This window comes from Malania oleifera, chromosome 1 (assembly GCF_029873635.1).
Source record: "Malania oleifera isolate guangnan ecotype guangnan chromosome 1, ASM2987363v1, whole genome shotgun sequence".
NCBI classification, from domain to species: domain Eukaryota; kingdom Viridiplantae; phylum Streptophyta; class Magnoliopsida; order Santalales; family Ximeniaceae; genus Malania; species Malania oleifera.
Window position 1 is genome coordinate 27,162,773 of NC_080417.1, and position 8,158 is coordinate 27,170,930.

An 8,158-nucleotide genomic window follows, 5' to 3' on the forward strand; every position below is an offset into this window, starting at 1 on the left:
AGCAACGCCCACCCTCACGCTCACACAGACACACACAGCAAGGCCCACATCTCCAGTTCTCCACGCCCACTCTCACACACAGCCACACAGTCATATAGCAATGCCCACGCTCACGCTCGTTGCCCACGCTAGTCGCTCATGGTCACACCCACATTATCTTGGTGCTCTGGCCGTCCCACATCGGTTCGAAATGGGAAGAAAAAATTTTCCTCACCCTATTTATTGAAGTATCTACTTAATCTCTTACGTGCTGGACTTTGCACTCAAAGTCGTGGCTTAGTTGGCCGTGGCCTGACTTGGCTTTATGTAATTATTTTTTTATTTTGTTAGTTTAAAATTTGGTACAACCGAATTAACCGAATCGAACCGTAAAATAAACGGTTTGGTTTGGTTTTAAATCAACGGTATACGGTTCGGTTCCAGTTCGGTAGTTTTAAAAACCGAGAGGTTTGGTTCGGTTGACGATTTTGGCAATAACCGAACCGAACTGAACCGCGTACACCCCTAGTAGTCATCACCTTAGTTAACATATCTGCCAGATTTCTGCTACCTTTGATTTTTTCAAGTATCAACACACCGTCCTCTATCAGAGATCTGACGAAGTGGTAAGGCAATCCAATATGCTTAGTTTTGGAATGAAATGCTGAGTTCTTCGCCAGATGTATCGCACTCTGACTGTCACTATACAAAACATTTCTTTCTTGCTTTAATCCAAGCTCCGTTAACAAACCCTGAAAATCAAATCATCTCTTTACTGACTTTTGTCACTGCTACATATTCAGCTTCTGTAGTGGATAAAACAACAATCCTCTATATCTGTGACATCCAACTAACAGCTATTGAGCCAACAGTGAATATGTACCCGATGGTACTTCTGCGATGATCAATCTCACCTGCAAAATCAACATCTACAAATCCTCGGATTTTCATATCACTTTTTCCGAAACATAGGCACTTATCAATAGTGCCACGAAGATATCTCGAAATCCACTTTACTGCTTCCCAGTGTGTCTTCCCAAGATTTGACATATACTTGTTGACAACTCCCACTGCTTAGCCAATATTTGGTCTGGTACCAACCGTAGCATACATTAGACTTCCAACTGCTGAGGCATATGGAACCTTAGTCATGAAGTCTTTCTCTTCATCTGTTTGGGGAGACTGATTCTTTGAGAGTCGGAAATGACCTGCCAATGGTGTATTTACAACCTTGGTGTTGCTCATGTTGAACCTCTGTAAAATACAGCTGATGTACTCTGACTGAGATAACTACAATGTGTCTTATTGCTTATCTCTAGAGATCCGCATCCCAAGAATCTGTTTTGCAGGACCCAAGTCTTTTATATCAAATTCCTCTGACAGTTGCTTCTTTAATTTCCTGATCTCTTCTATATTTGATCCTGCGACTAGCACATCATCGACATATAATAGTAGAATAATATAACTAGCACGATACCTTTTGAAGTAGCAGTAGTGGTCGACATTGCATTTTTGAAAATTGTTCCTCTACATACAGTTGTCGAATTTCTTGTACCACTATCTAGGAGCTTGTTTAAGACCATACAAACTCTTTTTCAATTTGTATACAAGATTCTCTTTGCCTTTTTCTGAAAAACCTTATGACTGTTGCATATAGATTTCCTCATCAAGATCACCGTGAAGAAATGTCATCTTCACGTCTAACTGTTCAAGATGTAAACCCTCTAAGAAAACAATATTCAGAACAGATCTGATGGTTGTCAGCTTCACAACTGGTACAAAAATATCGGTGTAGTCAATTCCTTCCTTCTGTTCAAAGCCTTTAACTACCAATCGAGCCTTGTACCTCTTGGAGCCGTCATGCTCCTCTTTGATTCTATAAACCCATTTGTTGTGAAGAGTATTCTTACCATTGGGCAACTTAGTTAGTTCCCATGTTTTGTTAGAGTTAAGAGACTTCATCTCATCTTTCATTGCAAGCTCCCACTTGCTCACATCTCCTGCCTGACATGCTTCAACATAACATTCAGGTTCTCCTCCATCTGTAAGAAGTAAATGGTTCACATACCTCCTGTTTGGTAGGTGCTTTTGAGAAGATCTCCTAAGCTCTAGTGCTGGAGTAGGAGGTGGTGGTGCAACAATCTGCTCCATATGTTCCTCTGCCTGAGGAATCTCGGTAGTCTGCTAAGGATTCTCTGTGTTCTACTGACCTGTCCTTACACCTTCTAAAACATCATCCACATCTACAAAGGTTGTTTCAGACTCTGTAGACTCTGTTGTGTGTCTATCCTTGTACATCATGTTTTCATAAAATATCACATCTCTGCTTCTGATCACCTTTTTGTTTTCATCATCCTAAATGCGATATCTAAATTCATCTCCACCATAACCAATGAAAGTGCATTTCCGGGATTTCGGATCCAGCTTATTCCTGACATGATCATGTACATATACGACACAACCAAAAACTTTCAAATGTGAAAATCTTACCTCTTTGTTACTCCAAACTTCTTCAGGTAGATTGTAGTCTAATGGTACTAAAGGACTTCTATTGATCAAATAAGCTATTGTGTTGACTGCTTCTGGCCAAAATATTTTTGGCAGGCCTGACTGCATATGCATGCTTCTAGCTTTCTCTATCAATGTTCTATTCACCCGCTCTGCTACGTCGTTGTGTTGAGGCATACCTAGCACAGTTCTTTCCATTTTGATACCATGCTCATAGCAGAATTTCTTGAACTCGATGTCAACATACTCTCCACCGTTATCTCTTCTCAGCTTTTTGATTTTCAAACCAGTTTTGTTTTCTATCATCGCTTTCCAAATTCTAAAAGCATAAAAAACATCAAATTTATACTTCAGGAAGTAAACTCATACCTTCTGTGAATGATCATCAATAAACGTGACAAAGTAATGCTTTCCTCTTGTAGACGAAATGGTTGTTGGTCCCCATACATCTGAATGGACTAGCTCAAATCTCTCTTTCTTCGGGATACTAATATTTGTATGGAAACTGACTTTCTTCTGTTTCCCAAATATGCAATCCTCACATGTGTCAATCTACACTGACTATAAATCACTCAACTTACCCTTTGAGTGCATTACCTTGAGTCCCTTCTCACTTAGGTATCTGAGTCGTTGATGCCATAAGTTGCTATCATCATTTCCTATAGTAATTGTAATAGACATACATGTATCAGGAGTTACATAAAGAATACCACTTTTCTTACCTCGAGCAATTGTCAATGCACCCTTCGAAATCTTCCATTCATCACCCATGAAAAATGTGCTATAGCCCTCATCTGCCAATTGACCGACTGAGATCAAATTCTTCCTCAAGTATGGAATATACCTGACATCTCTCAGTTTCCATACTGACCCATTCATTTTGATCTTTACTGTCCCCTTACCGGCAATGTCGCACGGTTGATCATTGCCCAGATAAACTTTACCGAAATTACCTGATGTATATCCCTCTAGGCAATCTCTGCTACAAGTGACATGGAATGAAGCTCCGGAGTCTAACACCCAAGACTCTTGCTTGATTTCCAAAAAGCAGATCAATATCTCATCATTTTCGGAAGCAATATTTGCTTCTGTATTTGCCCTCGCCTCGAATTCTTTTTTCTGACTCCTGCACTAGTTCTTGTAATGACCAGTCTTTCCACAGTTCCAGCACTCAATAACTTTTGTGCTCTGTGAACCTGTGTCCTGAGTACCTCTAGGATTTCCAAATTTAGACCATTTGGGCCTATATCTGTCTCGATTGTTTGATCGTCTATGCCTGTTGCCTCTGCCTCGACTCTCCATGTTCAAGGCTGAACTCGAAGTGGAGCCATGGTTCGTCTGCATTCTTATTTCCTCCGTCAAATTCATGCCGATGATCTCATCGTATACAAGCTTCAATTTTTCTGCGGAGCTACTGATGCCAGTAACGACACCATTCCAACTTTCAGGCAACTGATTGAGAATTAGTAGGGCCCGAATCTCATTATCAAACGTTGTCTCGACTGATGCGATTTGATCAAACAACTCATTGAAGTTATTCAAATGTCTACTAAAACTCTCACCTACAGACATGTTCATCGTAAATAGTCTTTTCATGAGATGTACCTTGTTTGCGGCTAAAAGGTGCTCGTACATATTAAAGAGCGCATCTATGAGAGACTTGGTGGATGTTATATGCTTGATATTGAACGCCACAGATTTCGACAACGTCATTCTGATGGCTCCGAGGGCTTTTCGATCAAGAAACTCCCACTCCTCCTCGTTCATGGATGTTGGCTTACCCTTCAACGGTAAATGCATTTCCTTCCCAAACAAATAATCTTCTATCAGCATCTTCCAAAAACCAAAATTGTTCCCGTTGAACATTTTGATTTTTTAGCTATTTTCTTTTGATATCTTGATTCACTGATCTAAAGATGGAATTAGCTTAAATGGAAAGTGCGGTTGGATCCGGAACAATCGAAAACCCTAGAAATGGTTCAAGTCACTCGAAAAACGGATTCAAAACGACTCCGAAAAGTTCAATCAAAGTTTGGTCAAACCTGGTCAAACTTGCTGACGTGGCACATATGACGTGGCAGGGTGAGGCCACTTGATGACGTGGCAAGGGTGGGCCCACTTGCTGATGTGGCCCTCACCAACTGACGTGGCCCTCACCAGCTAACGTGGCCCTCGTTGGCGTGGCGGCTAACGTGGCACTGAGGTGGAGGGTCAGACCCGAGTCAGGAGCCGGATCTTCGGTTGATCCGGTATAAGTCAGGTTCCAGGTCGAGTCGGGTTCCTTTCGGGTCGAGTCGAGACGGATTGGGCAAAGAAGACGTGCGCAGCACGTGAGGGATCTGGTCACCGGCACGTGGAGAGGAGTCTTGCTCCGGTAAGGCGTGTGAGGGCGCGTAAGCCTTCGTTTGAGTTCCGTTCGAGCTCCGGCTTGCACGGTTCTCTTCGTCTCAGCGAGTTGAATGCGATGGTGGCCTCAAAACTTGGTTTCGATCTACTGGACAGAGCTTTGATTTCGAGATCACTTCCGATTTGGCTTTTCTGCTCCAATTGGGCTTTAATGTCATTTGTTAGGAAACTGTGAGCATCCAGATCAAAGTGACACAAAAAATTTAACGTGATTCGGTTAATAACAACCTACGTCCACGGAGCACACACCAAGTATTCACTATCGCCGGAAAATATTACAATTCTCTCTCTCTCTCTCTCTCTCTCTCTCTCTCTCTCTCTCTCGTTCCTCCTCCCTTCTTCCTCTCTGCTCTCTCTAAGCTTCTCACACTTCTGCACACACTCTGTGCTGTGTTTGACATCTTCCACAGTCCTCTATTTATAGGGCTTGGAATTTAAATCATAATTAAAATAAAATCAATTACAAATGGAAGTTACAATGGATAATTAATGGAGAGATAAATTTCACCGCGTTTTTGACTCAGCTCCTAGCTTGCAACGTGTCTCTAGCTGTGTCTCCTGGCTGTCTTCTGGCTCTAGCTTTAATATAGTTAAGTGAAAAAAAAAAAAAAAAAAGAACATGGGAATCAACACCAGTCAGAGGAAAAAATTTATTAAGGTTCCATTTAAATAAAAATTATTTGACAAAATAAAAGAAAAAAAAATGAAGAAATTTATTTTTCATTAGTCTCATTATTCCATATAAATTGAGAATTTGTTGAATTTGTTCTAATATGATTACTAAAAATTAAGAAGATTAAAAGATTTATTAACATACATGTAAAATCAAAATTTTTTTATTAATTTATTGTATTTTTTATTTTTTAATTTAATAAAATCTATTCATAATTTTTTTCTTCTCGAATTTCAAATGAAGCCCAAAGAGACTATGATAAATGATTTAATTTAAAAAAAATTAAGATGTTTAAATATTACCCATCATATCATTGACCCAAAAAAAAAAAAAAAGAGATAAGAACAAACAATATTAACCTCCCCTGTGATTTTAAAAATCTCATGGACCTCCCATGAGATTTTAAAAATGTTATAGACCTCCCTTGACATTCGGTGTTGAATCAATTACACTCATCAAAATGCTTGTCCTTTTACAAAATACAAGAAAATTTTTGTTTCATTTTGATAAATTTCAAGAGTTATCTGTAGAATTCTTGAAACTTTAGGAGAGATATTTGAAAATTTTAAAATTTTAGCGGAAGTCAGTATTATTTCACCAAATTTCAATTGAGGTTTGTGTTTTCTGTCCAAAAAATATACATAGTAAATGGACATTAGTGGGGAAAAAAAAAAAAAAAACACACACACACAGGGCCGGCTCTGCCTTTAGGCAGTTGAGGCGCCCGCCTAGGGCCCCCAAATTTTTGGGGCTCCCAAATTTTTTCTTAATATAACAATATAGTTTTTGGTCCCAAATTTTTTTTTAATTAAATAAAATTAACATTATTTATTATGCTCTATTCCCATAATTAGTAATTTTGCATTTCAAAAAGTTAGAAAAATTAATTTTAAATAAAAATAAAAAATTAAACAAAATATTAAGGGTCTTGATTAAATCATTCGCCTAAGACCCCATATTGTGAAGAGCCGGTCCTACACACACGCAAATATAGATTCAAACGTAATAGTATTGGATAACTAAAAGGGAGACTGTTGCCCCCACGGCATTGGCGCGGTGGTAAAGCAGACGGACATTCCATTAGGAGTAATGGAGGTTCGAATCCTAGTTGATGCACTCAGTTGAGACTTCCGGTTGATGCAGTGCAAGCTGTGTCCTGGGGCAAGTGTCCTTAAATAGGTATTGAGAGACGAGTTGACCAAACATCTAATCTGACTGGGAATAAGCTGTGCCTGCATCCGATTAACCCGGTTGGCGAATTAATCTGGAGGAGAGGCCGCCGCCTCGTGAGTTTGGTGCCGCACCGAGAGGTCCAAATGGCATGTCAATGGCAGGAGTTCTCAAGTAAAATAAAAAAAATAAAAATAAAAATAAAAGGGAAACTGTCACTGCACATGGAAGATATAAAGTAATGTAATAAAATTCAATTCAGCAACCATGTGTGCGAAATTTATCACATTGAAACGCGAGAACCTGGACGAGGGAAAGGCCAGGTTCATGATCGCCCTAAGTAGCTGGCCAATATATATATATATATACAAGCAAAAATTCTGATAAAAAAGCAAAATGGAGCGTTGCCGGACGTACGCCTGTCATTGTTGGAGATGAACTTGGACGGTGTAAGGGCCGGGTTCATAACGGGAGGTGCCCTCATTCATAAATAATTGTTGAGAGAGCAGAGGAGCTGCATCTCTGTTGCCATGTCTCATAATGTATTACCTGTGTTCTTAAAATTAATTATCCGTCAAGCTTCAATGATTTGTCTTTTGAATTCTGATAACCTCCATCTCCATTCATCAAGATCCAATCTATCTTAAATTTATACCGGCAATGAGTCACGTGGCATGCATGCATCTATCCGGTCTATGTTTTTATATTTACTATACGCAAAATATGATTCACAACTCTACACATTAAATGTATACATACCTTCACTACATTTTTATCGTTCGTAAGTTTTTTCTTTCATGAAAAATTAATGTATATTCTCTATGTTCAAGGCTTTTGATTGATGTAGCCTCATCATAATTTATTGTTCGTCGATCTTTTCTTATTTAATGCCTAAGCGATATCAAACCCGGGGTGCATCAATCTGCGAATGCCTAAGTTGTGCTAGCCTACTTCTTGCATTTATTTTTCTGGAGAGTATCTCAAGCACATATAGAATCAGCTGAAAAGACTATAATTCTTGATTTTTCTTGCTCTTGTACATTTCTTACTATATATGTTCTCATTTTCTTTTATAAGATAATATAGAGATACTACACTTTAAATACGGGCTAATGTACATAAGTTGCAAATGAAAGAAATATTTCATGTATACATAAATATTTTTGTTTTAAAAAATAAAATTTTTGTGTCTGGATATATTAATTTAATGCTCATTTGATTTTTGAAATACTTTATTCGAACAACTTCTCTAGCCCAAATATATAACATTCATTGACAAATAAATTTAAAATTGACAATAATTTTTTTTGGCTCAAACCTAAAAAAGAGTGTCATCCCTCATCATACGTATCAAATTTGTAAAGTGAAATTTGTTTATGGCTACCTTAGTAGGTGGGATTTTTAAAATAAAGTTTATGTTGT